The sequence below is a fragment of the Phoca vitulina genome, unplaced genomic scaffold (assembly GCF_004348235.1).
Source record: "Phoca vitulina isolate PV1807 unplaced genomic scaffold, GSC_HSeal_1.0 scaffold21, whole genome shotgun sequence".
NCBI classification, from domain to species: Eukaryota; Metazoa; Chordata; class Mammalia; order Carnivora; family Phocidae; genus Phoca; species Phoca vitulina.
Window position 1 is genome coordinate 24,571,427 of NW_022589724.1, and position 16,936 is coordinate 24,588,362.

At 40.9% G+C, this 16,936-nt stretch overlaps 1 protein-coding gene across 5 annotated transcripts in view; it reads left to right on the plus strand.

Annotated features, from left to right (window-relative positions):
* The window catches only part of MVB12B (multivesicular body subunit 12B), a 263,743-nt gene that overhangs the window by 1,289 nt on the left and 245,518 nt on the right, over positions 1–16,936 (plus strand). For 2 of the 5 annotated variants that reach the window (XM_032418694.1, XM_032418695.1), the window contains exon 2: positions 1,309–1,435. The exons of the other annotated variants lie outside the window; for them this stretch is intronic. The gene's annotated coding sequence lies outside the window, so the exon portion shown is untranslated. The remainder of the gene's footprint in view (positions 1–1,308; positions 1,436–16,936) is intronic. 5 annotated transcript variants of the gene reach the window in all.

Genomic DNA, 16,936 nt, shown 5'->3' on the forward strand with positions numbered 1-16,936 from the left:
TTGCCTGGGCTCTGGGCTAGACCTTGGGCTTCAGGCTGAACTCATCCCCATCTTTAGCCTGGTGTGATCTTCACCCACCTGGCATCCCTGCCGGTCACATCATGGCCCCTCAGCCATCCTGATCAGGGCAGGAAGCTCATCTGCTGCCAGCAGTGAGTACCAGAATTGGCCACACTGCTTTAAGGCCATCAGCAGCCCCACAGGGCCCCAGCCTTGCCCATACCCTCTCCAGCTGGCTCAGCTCAAGGCCAAGCTCTTACAGCCCTTTGGACACTGGTTTGAACAGCTCCCTGTCCAGCGGGCTGGCCTACAGCCAGGCCAGATCCTGAAAGATGCCCCCTTTCTTCCACCCAACCCAGCATATCTAAAGCCCCTGTGCCCCACCTTCTCCTAAAGCCTGCCTCCCCCCATTTCTGTTGGATTTGACATTCGCCCTGTGGCCCAGACTCCCAGGACCACCCCCCTAGCCTTGCCTGGGGACCCTGCCCAGGTTCCAGCTGGCTGGCAAGCCCAGCCAAGCCTCACGGCTCCCGAGACATCTCTGAGTGACAGGAAACAACTCGCTCCTTCCAAGAGGCGAAGCTCTGACAAACACTCACTAGGAAATAATAAAGTGGCAAAATAATTCTGCATCGGACACACTTACCAGAGCAGAAAGCGTCTGTGGAGGAGACAACATCTTGTACCATCTATCTTCCTTAAATCCCCACGCTGTGACAAAGTGGAGGGCAAAATCATGATGAATGATCGGACACATTTAGCCAGTACCTGTGCTCTGTAACGAGCGTGGCCCGGGAAAGGGGCTTTAATGAAGATCTGTGCCCCCGCCCCAAACTGGGCCTCGTCGGAAACAAGTCTTTATTACAAAATTGGCGCCTGGTTTTCATACCACGAAGGATGGAGGCGCGAGGTGTGACATGAATTAACGCGGGCACCTGCAGGGTCAGCCCAACCCTCGCTGGCGGTACAGAGACAAACGGGTTCGGCTCCCGCCACCACCCTGCGTCTGGTTGACAAGGTGCCAGTCGCCTTCCGATTGTGCGGGAACACGCCTAGGTTTTGTTCCTGCCCGGCCCGCCATCATTTATTCTGCTGCCTCATTTGAATATGATGAATACTGTAGTCCTTTATTTGTTCACAACAACCAAATAATTGTAGATCCGTGGGCTTCGGGGCAATTAATCACATTTTTCCCTCCACCAATCCACTATAAACATGACATTGAACAATAAAGTACATTAACCTCTGCTTTGCACAAAACTTTGCTTATTTAAACACTGCAAGGTTATTTGTTTTCCTTCTTGCCAGGCCCCTACCACGAGGGGAGGGTGGTGAGGAGAGAAGGCCCCCCCCATTACCAGCCGAGGCTCTCTGACCCATCCTGGCCCCCAACTCAGCCGTGCACGGGGCAAGGAGCAAGCAGGTGTGGCTGCAGGTACGGGGTGGGCATCTCCAGGGCAGGGCCCGTGACTGTGAGCGTGTGTGCATATATGTGTGAGTACGTGCAGGTGTACCTGGATGTGACTATAGGTGTATTTGTGGGACTGCGTCTGTGTTACGTGCATGTTCATACGCTCATATATGTTTTTCTAAGTTTGCTCTCAGAACAGAGGTTCTGAGGACAAGACCTAAGGCTGTGTGCGTGGTGATGTTTGCGTAGAGGTGTGTATTGTGTGTATATGTGTGCACAGATGTGTCCCTGTGTGTGTATAAGCATCCCTGTGTGTGCACATGTGTGGCGATTTTAAAATATGGTCGCATTTCTTCCTTCACAATTCTCCCATCAAGAGGTGGGGTCTCTGTCCTCCCCCGCCTGAATCTGGGTTGGCTTGTGACTGCTTCAACTAAATGGATGTGACGGAGGTGACACTGTGATTTCCAAGGTGAGGTCATAAAAGGCATGTGCAGCATCCACCTTGCTCAGAAGAACAGTCATTCTTGGAGTCCTGAGCTGCCATTTCAGAAGCCAGCTACTCCCGGGCCCCCGTGCTAGAGAGGCCACGTAGAGAGACCACATGGAGAGGCCCTGAGACCTCGGGAGGGAGAGGGATGCCCGAGGAGCACCAGCGATGTAAGTCGTCTCGGGCCGGGTGCCAGACATGTGAGCGAAGAGGTCTCCAGCCATTTGATTCTTTCCTGCTGAGGCCCTTGTTGTGGCGGAGCAGCGACAAGCCAGCCCCACAGAATCCAGGAACGTAGTCAAATGGTTGTTGCTTCGTGCCACCAAGTTTGGGGGAGTTTGCTAGGCAGCAATAGATGGCTGGAACAGCATGTGTTTTCTGTGTGTGTTCAGTGCCTGTGTGAACGCGTGTGTGCATGCGTGCGTGTGCGTACTGAATGTGTGCCTTGTCTCAGTGTGTCTCAGAATACACACGGTTCCCAGGTCAGGGCCTGAGAGTCTAAGCATGTGTGTTTGGTGGCGTGCACACGTGGGCATGTATTTGTGCAGATGGTGTGTGTGAGCATGTACGCATGCGCACACGATGCATTCGTTCTTTCACTCAGCAGATATTTACCAAGCACCTGCCGTGCCACCCACTCTTTGTTCTTTAGGGAACAAGACAAAGGTTGTGTCTTCATGCAGCTTTCATTCTAACAGAGACAGACAATAGATGATAGACCTAAACAATTTTTAAAAGTTATATAGTATGTTACATGGGCCAGGCAAGGGGATCAGCCAGTGTAAGGGCCCCAAGATGGGAGCACAGGGCCAAGTTCAAGGGTGAGCAAAGAGGTGGAGCAAGTAGAAGAGAGAGTTATAAGGGAATCGGTGTGAGCCAGGCGATAGGGGCCAGTTCACCGAGTCCTTGGCTCTCTCCCAGGGACTTGGCTTTTAGTTCTGGGTGAAATGTGGAGTCATTGCAGGGTTCTGAGCGTGGTGTTTTCTAACCAGCTTTTTTTAAAGGATCACACTGATGCTTTCAGAATAGACTCTGGGGCAAAGGCAGAGTAGGGAAACCAGTTAGGAGCCTAGCCCAGTAGTCCAGTGGTCCACGATAGGGGTGGAGGTGGTGAGAGGTGATTTATTATGGATATTTGGGGAAAGTCCAGGAAACAAGATTTCCTGGTGGATTGGAATGCGGGGTGAGAGAGTGGAGTCAGGGATGACTCTAAGATTTCTGGCTTGACAAACTGGAAGGAGAGAATCACCATCAGCCAGGACAGAGAAGATTCTGGGAGTAGTGGGTTTGTGGTCAGGCTAGATCAGGATATCTGTGTACCTCTGTGTCATCATATGCATGTATGTATATGTGAGCGTGTGTACATCTGTGCAAGTGTCTGTATATGTATTTGGATGCACTATGGGCTTACGTGGGTTTGTGTGCTTTAGTGTGTGTGTGGATAAACATTTGTGTCTTTAAGAAGGTGCTGAGTGGGTATTTGCACTGTGTGTGTGTGTGAGTGTGTAGTGACTTTCTGTGTCTAAGGATTGACTGGATGTGCACAGCCATGCAGGGACAGTGCTGGGGAGGCCAGCCCCCCCCCCCCCCCCCCCCCGCCACAAGGCTTGTCTTGGGTGGGCGGGGTGGAGGTGGGGTTCACATAGGCAGAGCTGTGCCGAAGAAGCTCCCGAAAGAGGACCCCAGGAGCTGGGAGAGCCAGGCTTTCATGGAGCAGAAGTGCTGAAAGCATTTAGGCCCCCCATGGATGGGGTTGAGCACCCTCTGCACCAGGGGGCGCCCACAGGCCGACAGCAGGGAAGTGGCCAAATGGATTGTGCATCTCCACAGGATGGACTATGGCGTGGCCTTCGAAAATGGCATCTTTAAGGAATAAATATTTGGGAAAATTCTCCCCCAAATAATGATACATGTAAAAGGCTGTTCTTCACAAATAAAAGAGAAGCCATCAGGTGCATACTCCGTCAGCTCACAGATCCCGGACTTGCCTGCACTGTGCTGTCTTCCTTCCCACTGGGTTGAACAGAGGGGCTGCCCCATTCCTCACGGAAGCATCCCCACTTTCCCAAAAGAGCCCTGTTCCATCTTTCCTTCACTGAGGTGCTGACTGCAGCTGCCCAGTTGGATGTGGTATTGTGTCTGGAGAGATTCATTCCTAGAACCTCAAGTACATAGTGTGCGGCCGCGGGTTTGGGGAGCACATTCTTTTCTATTGCAGTCAGAAGAGAGTATCTAAAACAGGGCAACCATAGTTGTTTGTAGTTTCGTCATTTTGTCCCAAGGCTATCTTAACTCTCTCATCCTCTGCCATAAAATAGTCCAAGTGGATCTGGATTGCCTCCACATTATACAAAACATCCCATTAGATCAATGTAATAATAGATCATTACAACAGTGACTCCGCGCTCATATGGATGGACAAGCCAAATGTGGCTCATTCGCTGGAGGTTTTGGAAAGACACGTGCCCACCGGAGGGCGTGTATGTATTTACAGTTTATGTAAACAGTATTGTGTAACATTAATTGTTTTTAAGATCTGTCTGCATCGCTGTGTGTCCTTATGACCCTTTGCTTCGTAATAATAGCACGGGCCAACCCAGGGTGCCACTATCCTCCCACAAACCTGCAGCAAGCATTCTTGTAGATTTCCCATTCTGCACGTATGTTAGAATTTCCGTGGATCCTAGTGTGTGTGTGTGTGTGTGCGTGCTTAATTTGCATAAGTACTATGGGACTGCTCTCCAAAGAGGCTTTACCAATTTACACTCCCATTGGCCATGTGTGAGGGATCCTATCTTCCTCATTTCTGCCATTAATTGGTATTACCCAGCTTTCTAGTTTTTGCCAGTCTAAAGGTGTAAAGTGCTATCTTGTTTTAATTTGCATTTCTTTGACTGCTAATGAGTTTGAGCATCACTTCATGTGCTTATTAGCTTTGGGGGTTTCTTTTTCTGTAAATTGCCTGTCATATCATTTGCCCATTTTTCTATTGGACTTGATGCCCTCTTCATATTGCTTTACAGAGTTCCTTGTATATTCTAGATGTTAATCCCTTGTCAGTTTTAGACTTTGAAAAAATCTCAGTCCTATCATCTGACTCTTAATTGGCCCATGTTATTTTTTTTTATTAAGCATAAATTCTTAATTTTGATGTAACCAAATCCAGCAAATTTTTGCATGATGGTTTGCGCTTTTCAAGTTTTGATAAGTAAGCCTTCTTGCCTTTCCCTAAGCCCAGAGAGATCCTCCCACATCCGTTTCTGTTAACCCTATGATTTTTCGCTTTTACATTTAGATCTTTAATTTACTTAGAGCACTTGGTACGTGAAGCTAAACAGGGATTCGGTTATAATTTGTTTAGTAGATTGAGCCATTTTTCACTAGTCTAAAATCATCCATCCTCGTCCCATCTCCTTTACCCCTTTAAGTTCCCATGCTTATGTAGGTAAGTCTTGGAGTTCTCTGTGTTGTTGGCATTGCTATGTTTTCTGTTCTTGTGCTGACACTGCAGGAGGTCTTTTTTTTTTTTTTTTTTTTTTTTAGTACTGTAGCTTTATAGTAGGCCTTACTGTTTGGTAGGGAAAGTCACCCCCTCTTTGCTATTTTGTTTTGCTTTGTTTTTTGGAAGTTGACTTAGTTCTTCATGTATCCTCCATTACTCCATATAATTTTCAGAGTAGATTTACCAAGTTTCCTTTTCAAAGAAAATACACATATACACACACTTATATGTATAACTACTTATGATGGGGATTGCAGTGAATTTCTTCATTAGTCTGGGGAGAGTTGAGTTGGTTATAATAAGATTAAATCATCCTCTCCAAGGCTTGTCAGTTTATTCAAGATTTAAAGTTCAGTTCATAGAGGTCTTTATAAGTTCTTGGTTTAATTCTCTGATAACTAATTTTTGTTGCAATTGAGATGTGATTTTTTATTGTACTTTCTTCTGTTTATGGTTTCTTTTATTACATATTATATTTCTTACATCTTCTGGTATTTCATTATTTATTACATTTTCTAGTTGGCTATCGCTGGTCTAGGAAAGTATTGATTTTTGTAGGTAAATCTCATGTCTGAGCAATCTTAGCTGAATTCTCTTGTTCTAATAATTGGTCTGTTAATTCTGTTGGTGCCTATCTAGATGGTTAGTCACATCTATAAATAATGACAGTTTTAGGTCTTCCCATCCAAATTTCACAATCTTATTTCCTTATAGTATTAATTAGAATTTCTAATACTTTGTTAAACAGTATGAGTTATTATTAGGGCCATCTTGTTTTTGTCCAGGACGTGAAGATATATATGCCTAAAATTTTTCTGTTATATATATTACTTGTTTGAGGATGCATAGATTTTATCAAATTAAATAAATTTTTTTTCTACTTTAAGTTTTGAGGTTTTTTTTTTTTAATCAAAGGTACTGGACCTTATAGAATGCCTCTTCTGTACCAATTGAGATTATCATATATTATTTCTCTTCCTCTGTTAACTTTTTTTTTTTTTGGAAGATTTTATTTATTTATTTGACAGAGAGAGGCACAGCGAGAGAGGGAACACAAGCAGGGGGAGTGGGAGAGGGAGAAGCAGGCTTCCCGCCGAGCAGGGAGCCCAATGTGGGGCTTGATCCCAGGACCCTGAGATCATGACCTGAGCCAAAGGCAGATGCTTAACGACTGAGCCACCCACGTGCCCCTCCCTCTGTTAACTTTGAATTAAATGGAAGAGTTTTCTGATGCTGAACTATCCTTGAATTCCTTGAATATTATGTATTATTTCTAATACATTTTTAATGTATTTTTAATACATTGGATTCAGTTAGTGATTTTTTTCTTTGAGAGTGAGAGTGGTGGGGGGAGGGGCAGAGGGAGAGAAAGAATCTTAAGCAGGCTCCACACCCAGCCTGATGCGGGGCTTGATCTCACAACCCTGAGATCACGACCTGAGCTGAAATCAAGAGTTGCTTAACTGACTGAGCCACCCAGGCGCCCCCAGTTAGAAATGTTTTGTTTAGGATTTTTGCATCTGTTTATAAGTAAAATAGGCCTACAGTTTTCCTTTTTGCATAGTTCCTATCTGGTTTTAGAAGCAGGATTATATTAACCCCACAAGATTAGCTGGACAGAGTTCGCTATTTCTCTGTTTTCTGGAACCACTTGAATAAAATTGAAAATAACTGTCCCTTAGAAGTTTAGTGGAATTCATATGCAGCAACTGCATAAAACCATCTGCACTCTCAAAAAAAAAAAAAAAAAAACACCATCTGGGCCTTGGATTATTGTGGGGTGGCGTAGAGAAAAAGAAGATATCTGACTACCGGTTTGATCTTAGTATTTATTTGTTCAAGTCTATTTATATATCTGTTCAAGCTTGCTATCTCTTGCACAAATTTCAACATTTTATATTTCCCTGTCTATTCAAGTATCTCATATAGGTTATTCAATTTGTTAGAACAGATTCATAATACTCTTTTATCCTTATTAGGTAGATAGTACTTCTATTTTGCTATTTAATTAGTTTTTTTTTTTCAAGAAACACTTTTGGTGTGGTTAATCTCTGCTTTTTTTCTTCACTATTTCATTGATGAGTGTCTTTATCTTTATTCTTTCCATATTCAGTTTGTGCTGTTTTGTTCCTTTTCATTTTCCTGTTTCTTGATAATGATGCCATAAATTTCCCACTAACTGTTGTTCTTTGGCTGTGTCCATAGTTTTGACAAGTACGTTTTTATTAGCATCTATTTCTAAACACTTCTTTGATATCTTTAGTACTGTGGTAAAGTCTAGGGGCCCTGGAGCCTGTCTGCCTGGGTTTGAATCCCTGTTGAACTATTCACTAGCTATTTGACCTTGGGCAAGTCACTTAACCTCTCTGTTCCTCACTTTTTTCATTTCTGTAACTGACATTTAACATTGAAATGAATATCAGCTCACGTAAAGACCACCACAGAACATGACTGCATAAAGCAAGTGCTATGTAAATGTTAGCTATTACAGTTTCCAAGCATATGGGACACCTTAACCCTCTTTTAATTGCTTTTAATTGTTAATTTCTAGTGAAATAGTAATCTTAGGGGAAGATTCCCTGTGTCCTCTGGAAAGACAGAAGGGAGAGACTGTGAGCCCATATGAGTTTGGAGACCTTGATTTATTAGTGTTACCAGTCTTTGTGACTGTGACATTCTCCCCCGAAGGCTTCCATGCTAGGTATGAGCAGGGAGAATGGGTTGCTTTCAGGATGGACAGCTGCAAGGTAGATGAAAAGAAAGGACAAATGGGTAAGAATGTCAAGGACACTGACGTGAAAAAGGTTCAAGAGATGATTCATGAAAGGCAGCACAGATTAAATGTGGGGTTTGAGGGAGAAGAAGGGTCAAGGATGACCTCAGGGTTTCTACAAGCAGATAGATAGAAGTTCTGGTTCCTGAGATGGGGAAAACAGGAGAAGGAGCAATCTGGGAGGTAGACTGCAGAACTGGGATTCGGTTTTGGATACGTGATGCTGGGTTTGATTTGGGCAGGCCCTGGAGTATGGGTGCGGGGCAGGAGAGGAAGGGATGAGAGGAGAAAAGTGGGCAGGTCCACTTTGAATGAGTGAGTATGAATATTACCATGAGTGCAAAGAGAGCAGTGGGAAGGGGTGTGTTAAGCAGGGGCTGGACATGGTGAATTATGTGTTTTAGGATTACCACTGACTCCAGTGTGGAGAATGGTTATAGGAAGAGAGGACAGAGGAGGGAGACAAGTTGGAAGGGATCTAGCCTTACTGGACACTGCATGTCACCAGAGATGGATTCATGAGTGTGTATCCTTTACAGTCACACAGGGCTCTGCTTCATGCTCTGCTTTTGCTATTTTGAGATTTTATTAATAATTTTATCTCTGTTTTGTGAGTGAAGTCCAATGGACAAGGGATCGCGTGTATGGGCAGAGGAGATGTACACAGTATGCACGTCTGCCGCAGTTCCTTGCTGCCCCATTTGAGTACAGCATTTGTGATGCCCCATGAGCACAGAATTCAAGTGGACCTACAGTCCATGGGTCTTGCATGTTCATAACTGTTTGGTAGCCTTTACATTTGAAGAAAAGCTTGCCTGGATGTAAAATCTGTGGCTCTTTTGTCCCCCTTAAATATTTTTAAAATGTTGCTCCATTTTTAAAACATAAAATGTTACCATCTGAAATCTTGATGCCATCCTGATTTTTTTTTTTTGCATAGAAGTCACTTGGACTTTTTTGCTGGGTGCCTAAAGGATTTTTATTTCATCCTTAAGGAACAATAATATCACTAAGAATAATAGGTAATTCTCATGGGACAGTGTGTGTGTGTGCTTCCAATTTTTAGATTCAAATCTTCTTCTAGTCCAAAATATGTTTTTTAATTCAGTTTTTAAGTAAGTACTTTCTCTGTTTAATCATTTAGGCTTTATTCTTTAGGGCCTTCAATTACACATATGTTGGATCTCCTTTGCCTGACTTCTAGATCAGTCACTTTCTCTCAAATCCCTTTTATCTCTTTCTTTGTTTCTGTTTGACTTTCTTCACTTGTCTATTTTATATACTCTGTCTCCCTGACTGTGCCTGTCCCAGTGTTTACTCACCCTTGTATTCCTTCCAATTTATTATTTCTCTCTCTCTTTCTTTTTTAAAGTAGGCTTCATGTCCAGTGTGCAGCCCAGCACAGGACTCAGTCTCACAACCCTGAGATCATGACCTGAGCTGAGATCAAGAGTTGGATGCTTAACCAACTGAGCCACCCAGACGCCCCTTTGTTCCTTCTAATTTAATCCTCATTTCAGAATTGTGATTTTCTTTTCTTTGTTCTCCAGTTGCACCAGACTTCTAACAATCTCCCTGTTGTCTGGCTGGCCTGTATCTGAGCTCTTCTACTTCTGGTCTGTGCTGCTGTTTCAGAGCTAATCCCATGTTCTTAATTGCTTTCAACCTATTTAGCTTTGTGTCCACATGTCTTCTCTTTGTCTACCAGAATAGTATTTCATTTCTTTCCATCTTTTTTTTTTTTCCACTTGTAAAAGCCTCTGTTTGGAGTTATATTGTATTTCTCTTTTGTTTCTTAAATGAAAAAGATGTCATTTCCTAGATTCATAAGGAGAGGGTTGCTGTAGAACGGGGCACAGATGGGCCAAAGGGCTTTCCTACATTTTTAGTTGTTACCATGAAAGGCTTACGTGTCAGTCTCTCTGTGTAACTGTTGTGTTTTTTTTTGTTTTTTGTTTTTTTTCACTTCTCAGAACGAAGCCTGTGTCAGAAAAGCTTACTGCCTCTATCGCTGAGTTTCCTAGAGCTCTATGGGCCTTGATCTTTAAGGTAATTCTCTCAGCTTCAGACTTTCACTGTCCAACATGGTCGGCAGTCACTAGTTACATGTAGCTGTGGGGCACTCTGAAGTGTATCTAATCCAAATTGAGATGTAAAGTACATACCAGATTTCAAAGATTTAGTAGGGGAAAAAAGTAAAATATCTCATTAATAACTTTTATATTGATTATGTAGCAAAACAATAATGTTTTGAGTGTATTGGATTAATTAAGGGGCGCCTGGGTGGCTCAGTCAGTTAAGCATCCAACTCTTGATAGCAGCTCAAGTCATGATCTCAGGGTTGTGAGATCGAGTCCCGTGTGGGACTCCACACTGGGCACAGAGCCTGCTTGGGATCCTCTCTCTCCTACTCCCTGTGCCCCTCCCCCCTTAAAAATTTCAGGGCACAGGGGCACCTGTGTGGCTCAGTTGGTTGGGCATCCGGCTCTTGATTTTGGCTCAGGTCATGGGCTCAGGGTCATGAGATCTAGCCCTGCATAAGGCTCAGTGCTCAGCACAGTCTGCTTGAGATTCTCCTCTCCCGCATGTGCGTGCACTCTTTCTCTCTCTCCAATAAATAAATAAAATCTTTTAAAAATGGATTAATTAAAATACATTATTAAAATCAATTTCACTTGCTCTCATTTCATTATAAAAGGTGGCTGCTAGAAAATGTAAAATTACATATGTGGCTTCCATTTGTGGCTTCCATTATATTTCTATTAGACAGCACTACTTCAGACTTTATATTCTGCTGTTACAGTATAGGACAATCTGCTTCTTCTCACACTTCCTTCCTGTTATCTGAATGTTTTACTTCCCCTAGTGTTCCTTCCTTGTTCCATTTGTTTCTTTGGGCAGTTTCCTTTCGGGGTTTAACTTCTGGAAGTGAGTCTTTTCTGGATATGTACTAAATCCTTGAGGACTTAGACCCCCAATAGAATTCACCCTCCACATCACCCTTTCTGTACTCAGAGCATCCCAGCTTTGTCCATGACTCTCAGATCTGCTTGTCCAGAACCCACTCAGGGTAGGGTATTCTCCCTTGGGGTATGCAAATGTTCTGGAGATTTGGGGGCTCTGTGTCTCTCAATAATCTGATATATATAATCAGTCATATAAAAAGATGATATACAAAGGTGAGCCATTTATGATGTCAAACGCTACAGTTCACAATGAAAACAGTTATGCATATCTGTGTACCTAGCACCAAGGAGATGCAAGAAGAAACAAAGAAAGGGGCACCTGGGTGGCTCAGTCATTAAGTGTCTGCCTTTGGCTCAGGTCGTGGTCCTGGGATCCTGGGATCGAGCCCTGCATTGGGCTCCCTGCTCGGCGGGAAGCCTGCTTCTCCCTCTCCCACTCCACCTGCTTGTGTTCCCTCTCTCACTGTCTCTCTCTCTGTCAAATAAATAAATAAAATCTTTCTTAAAAAAGAAGAAGAAACAAATAGAGACAAACTGGTAGTAAGAGGCTTTAATTTACTTCTCTAAGTTCATGACATATACATAAAAAGCAATAATATAAAACACTTAAAAATATAACTCATGAGATAAGTCTGATATATAATCACACTGACCAACCATTAAAAACAGTGATTGCACATTCCTTTCAAGTGCTCCTGTTGATTCATGAAAACAAAGCTAGGAATAGTGAGATAACATTCTCTGATCAGAATGCAATAAAACTAAAGTTCATAATACCCAAATGCAAATTTTTTTCTGCCTATAAAATTTCAAACTTGCAAACAATTCTTGGGTCTAGAAGAAAATCAAACCTCAAACTTCAAAGTGTTCAGAAAATAGCAGTAGTGAAAATCCTGTCTGTTAGATCTATGAGAGGTAAAACAGCACTCAGAGGAATATTGGTAGCTTTTGAATGTGTATATTAGTGATAAAGAATGAACAAAAACGCATAATGTTTAGCTCAAGAAATTAAAAAATTAAACCTTAAAAAGTCAGGAGGAAGAAATCAAAAAGAGAAAAGCAGACACTAATGAATTAGAAAAGAGGGGAAAAAAGCATTGCTAAATCCAGGTCCTAGTCCTTTGGGGAAAAAAACGAATATATCTGTGGTTTGGTAACTGAGAGAAAGTAAAACTACACAGAATAATCATGACAGTTGGGAAATAAATACAAATAGTTATAAGCATTGTAAGAGATACTTTGCTCAACTTTATACAATAAGTTTGGAAACTAGAAGAAATGATACTTTTCTTTTTTTTTTTTTTTTTTTTTTTATTTGAGAGAGAGAGAATGAGAGAGAGCGAGTACATGAGAGGGGGGAGGGTCAGAGGGAGAAGCAGACTCCCTGCCGAGCAGGGAGCCCGATGCGGGACTCGATCCAGGGACTCCAGGATCATGACCTGAGCCGAAGGCAGTCGCTTAACCAACTGAGCCACCCAGGTGCCCATGATACTTTTCTTAGGAAAAAAATAATTGATCAAAATTGACTCCGGAGGAGAAAGAAATAATAAACCCACAAATTACCATAGAAGAAATAGAAAATGCCACTAAAGATTTACCCACCTTCTTTGAAAAATAAACTGTCCCAGGCAGTTTTCCAGGGGAATTCTACCAATTTTTTTAAGGGCCAGATAATTCCAATGCCATTTAAACTGTTCTGGAGCCTGAAATTTTTTTAAACGTTCAGATTGTTTTTGTGAAGCAACAGACACACACACATCCCCATACACATCATATATGCATACATTTATGAATATTGATACAAAAATCCAAATTAAAATAATAGCAAACAAAATAAAACAGTGCTTCAAAACAAAACTAATACACTATGACCAAGTGTTTACTACAGCGTATAAGAATAGTTCAGTATTTTAAGTTCTAATAGAATTAACTAAATCTATGAAAATCAATATTTTAAAACCTATTATCTGTTGTGTGATGAAGCAAGAATAGTAAAGTTAATGGTAAGATGTAGGAAGCAGATATATGCTTGTTCAGTGCAACATTCTTTCAGCTTTGGTGTATGTTTAAAAAATTTCATAAATGTTGGTAAAATATCTATTAATAGAATTTATCATATTAATAGGTCTAAGGAGAAAGATCACAAGATCATCTCCTTAAACACTTGACAAGACATTTGACAAAATTCAATATTCTTAATTATAAAGCATTTAATAAAATAGGAAGAGATAGTTCTTTTTTTTAAAGATTTTATTTATTTATTTGACAGAGCACAAGCAGGGGGAGCAGCAGAGGGAGAGGGAGAAGCACGCTCCCTACTGAGCAAGGAGCCTGATGCGGGGCTCTATCCCAGGACCCTGGGATCATGACCTGAGCCAAAGGCAGACGCTTAACCGACTGAGCCACCCAGGCACCCCAATAGTTATTTCTTTAACATAAAAATAGATTCATCTCGGGGTGCCTGGGTGGCTCAGTTAAGCGTCTACCTTCGGCTCAGGTCATGATGCCAGGATCCTGGGATCCAGCCCTGCATCGGCCTCCCTGCTCGGCGGGAAGCCTGCTTCTCCCTCTCGCACTCCCCCTGCTTGTGTTCCCTCTCTCGCTATGTCTCTCTCTGTCAAATAAATAAATAAAATCTTTAAAAAAAAAAAGATTCATCTCAACCCATAAGCCAGCATTATGCTTAATGGGGAAAATAAAAGCATTCCCATTAAAGTTAGGGTAAAACAAAAGTGTCCAATATTATTATATTGTACTATTATTTAGCATTGTTGTGGAAGAAATAACCAGTGTAATTAAAGATATTAGGGGTATGAAAATAAAGTGAGACATTAAATGATCTTTATTTGCAGATGATAAGATGGGATGATATGATTGTAGAGCTATAACCTAAGACTCAGTTGAAAAACTATTACAAAAATAAGATAGTTCAGTAATATTGTTGGGTACAAAATTAAAGGAGAATCAAGAGTATTTGTATACCACTCTCTTGATACTTAAAATACTCAGTTTTTTATCATAATGAGAACTGTGTGATATATATGTGAATAAAACTTTGAAATACAGAGGCTCACAAATGATGACTTTAAACATGGAAAGTTATCTCATGTTCTTGGGTAGGAAGACTCAGAGATGACAGTACTTTTAAAACTAATTTACAGTGTAATGGGATCCCACTAAAATGCCAACAGTATTACTTAATGAAACCAGCTGATTCTAAAGTTCACATAAAAATGAACAAACCAAAATAGGAAGCCAATTTTTTAAATGTCAAGAAATTAGGGAGAAATAGGGCACCAGATACTAGAACAGTGTAGCAATGGTACTTGTGTGTATAGACAGATCAATGATACAGATATAAGTTCAGTATTTTCCCAGATATGCACAGTAGCTTAGTATATGATAGAGGTTGCATTTCAGATCAGTGGGGGGAAGAATGATCATTCAGTAGTATGTCTTGAGATAACTGGATAGTCATCTGGGGGGAAAAGTTGGATCCCTAATTTGTACCTTACACGATAATAAATTTCAGGTAGATCAGAGGTTTAAACAGAAAATGAAACCATAAACCATAGGAGAATATTTTTATAATCTGAGCAGAATTGATCTTGGAATGGCAAAGACCTTTCTAGAAGCCATAAAATGATTGATTAATTTGACTACTTTAAAAAATATCTTTAAGGGCGCCTGGGTGGCTCAGTTGGTTAAGCGACTGCCTTCGGCTCAGGTCATGATCCTGGAGTCCCGGGATCAAGTCCCGCATCAGGCTCCCTGCTCAGTGGGGAGTCTGCTTCTCCCTCTGACCCTCCCCCCTCTCATGCTCTCTCTTTCTATCTCATTCTCTCTCTCAAATAAATAAATAAATAAATAATCTTTTAAAAAAGAAATACCTTTAAGACAAAAACCATCAGAAGCTAAATCCCTAGAAACTACAGATTGGGGGGAATAATTTGCAACTCATCACAAAGAGCCAGGTTCTGTAACATATGAAGCATTCCTAAAAAATGAAAAGAATAGAAAGACAGCCCCATAGAGGAAAAATGTGCAAAGGCTCTAAAGCATACATTCTCAGTGTGTGTCCTATGGTGCCCAAGAGTGCAAAAATTGTTTCTTGGGGAGCAGAGTATCTCGGATATTACGATGGTTTGTGGCCATCCAAAGCTCAACTCTAAGGAATAAGTCTTATTCCTTAGTATTTAATTCCTGTTGATAGCAAGAAATGAAATTTAATTTTTAATTGGTTGATTAAATAAATTTATTAATTGTAATAATCTAAACTATAAGAAAATAATTGTAATAAAGCAAAATTTTCTCCTTTTAGGGTTGATAATGAAAAAGTGTTGAGAAATACAAATCTAAAAAAAAATGGTTGACAGAAAAGAACATACAGATGGTTGTTGATCATATAAAAATAATACTCCTATAAAAGCTTTATGGAAATATTCAAGGCAGCTATTATTCATAATAGCCAAATGATGGAAACAGCCCAATGCCCATCAACTGATGAATGAATAAAGAAAATGTGATAGATCCAGGCAGTGGAATGTTATTCGGCCATAAGTAAGGAATGCAGTGCTGACACCTGCTACGACTTGGATGAACTTGGACAACACCGTGTTAAGTGAAAGAAGCCAGTCACAATAGAGCACATATTGTGTGATTTTATTTATATGAAATGTCTAGAAAAGGCAAATCTGTAGAGAAAGTGGTTGGTTGCTTAGGGCTGGGGGTAATGGGGTATTTGGAAGAGTGATTGCAAGGGGTACAGTGTTTCTTTTGGGGTGATGAAATGTTCTAAAATTGATCGTGGTGGTGGTCACACCACTCTGAATATACTAAAAAGGCACTGAATTGTACACTTTATGGGTGAATTGTTTGATATGTGAATTACATCCAATAAGGCGGTTACCAAAAAAAAAAATAACCAGTAGTAGTGGTTCTTGGTCTTTTTTTGGAATGGACTACTTTAGTATCTCTCAAAAGCTGTGAACACTCTCTCCAGAAAGATTCGTACATGCAGAAAAGTTCGCATTTAATTTCAGTGATTTAAGGACCCCCAGACTCCCTAGGAGTCCATGTGGCTTAGCCTAAGAACCTCTGCAAAATATTTAGTGACATGGAAATATTTTCATTAATTGCCTGTAAGTAGAAAACACAGCTTTATAAAAATAGAATGATTAGAATGAGTTCATTTCTGTGGTGTGTATCAACTCTTCTCATTCTGGAACATTTCTCGCTTATTCTTGTACATTTCTTATTTATTCAGGTGCCTTTTATGTCAAGTTGTATGGTTCTCTTCATATATCTGCACTTCTTTTACTGTTTAATAATTTGTGTTGCTCTCTTGAATTATATTTTTATTCTAATATTACTTTGAATTTTTATTGCTGCCACATTTATTTTATAAATGGCTGCCTTACCAAATGCTGTTCGTTTTTTGACTTTTTACCCTTCCAACTTATTTAATTTTCAAAATGGAAATATCATTGTTTTCTGAATATAAAAGTCATACATGTTCATCATTTTAAAATTCGAACAATTTAAAACATTGGAAAGTGAAAGTACCTCGATAATTCTGCCCCTAGAGATAGCCACTGTTTCTTATGAGTTGTAAGTATTTTTCAGTTAATTAGCTGGGGCTTCCCAGATAGAAAAATCATATCATCTTTAATTAATGTGTGACAAGGATAATGTTTGGAGGATATTAAGCCAATGCATTTTCTTTAAAAAAGAATCTTAATTATGAAATATCTTCAACAGAAAGGTACAGAAAACGATATAACATATTCATTTT